The sequence below is a fragment of the Octopus bimaculoides genome, chromosome 1 (assembly GCF_001194135.2).
Source record: "Octopus bimaculoides isolate UCB-OBI-ISO-001 chromosome 1, ASM119413v2, whole genome shotgun sequence".
In the NCBI taxonomy this organism is placed as follows: domain Eukaryota; kingdom Metazoa; phylum Mollusca; class Cephalopoda; order Octopoda; family Octopodidae; genus Octopus; species Octopus bimaculoides.
The window spans coordinates 169,819,321-169,820,552 of NC_068981.1; positions in this window are offsets into that span (position 1 = coordinate 169,819,321).

The window sequence follows — 1,232 nt, forward strand, 5'->3', positions numbered from 1 at the left end:
GTGTGTGTGTGTGTGTGTGTGTGTGTGTGTGTGTGTGTGTGTGTGCATGCGCGTCTGCGCGTGCGTATGCGTATGCGTACATGTGTCGTTTAGCCTTTCTGTAACTGTTGGGTAATATCAGTCATTATTTTTGTCTATGAGGAAATGACGGTGTTCCATTGAACCAGACATTTAAGTTTAGTTAAACATTGATTTGAAAGCAAATTTGCTGTTTAATATTATATACTGGAATAATTCACTGCTTCCCTCATGTCTGGCGTAGTTACTGATGTTGTTATTACTACAAGCCTATGGAAGGCGGTGAGCTGGCCGAAACATAATCGTTAGCACGCCGGATTTACGCACGCGTTCAATTTTCGCCGATGTCTACTTTGCCTTTCATCTATTCACGGTCGATAAACAAAGTACCAGTTGGACACTGAGATGATGCAATCGACTTGCCTCATCCCTCAAAATTTCGGGCCTAGTAGCCATAAGTAGCAAGAATTACAAAAACCATAAGGGCGGGGCACGATCATGAGTTGTGAGGGCAAATTGCTCATGGTACTTATTTACATGTCTTTACACTCTGAATTCATATCCCACTATTAGTTCCAAATGTGTGTCTTCATCGTTTCCGCATCGATGAAATAGAGTACCAATCGTCTTCTTGAATCAATTTAACCGAATGCTCAGTCGTTATTGTTTTTCAATAATTGATAGTAATGTGAATACAGCGTCGCTTGTTACATGGTAATGTATGGCAAATTCATTATTGTGGTACACGAAATATCTTTTGGATGTACAGAAATAACAAACAAACCATACACCGGCCGACTTAGAACAATCCTTCAAAAATATTAAAAAAGCAAAACTTTCCCTGCAGATCTAATTTATAATATTTCTTGAGTTAACTTTGCCATAAAACTTTTTCTGATTAAAATATATACAAGTTATGAACTATGGAATATTAATTCGGCAATTGATACTTCATATATTCCGAACATGTGTCTATGTAATATCAGGGCCTCCACAGGATTTGCATATGAATTTGTATGCAAGGGCATCATTTTTTCATAAATGCCTTGCAGTTTCTCATGCATACTAGCTCTCTTCCCCACTTCAGAGATGTAAAACTTGGCTCCAGTGTTGTCGCACGCGTGGCCTAAGAATGGAAGGCGTCATAAGAAATGCCTTATGGATTCTGATACATTTCCTTCTCTCCATCGCCCGGCTTCCGTACATTTTATCGA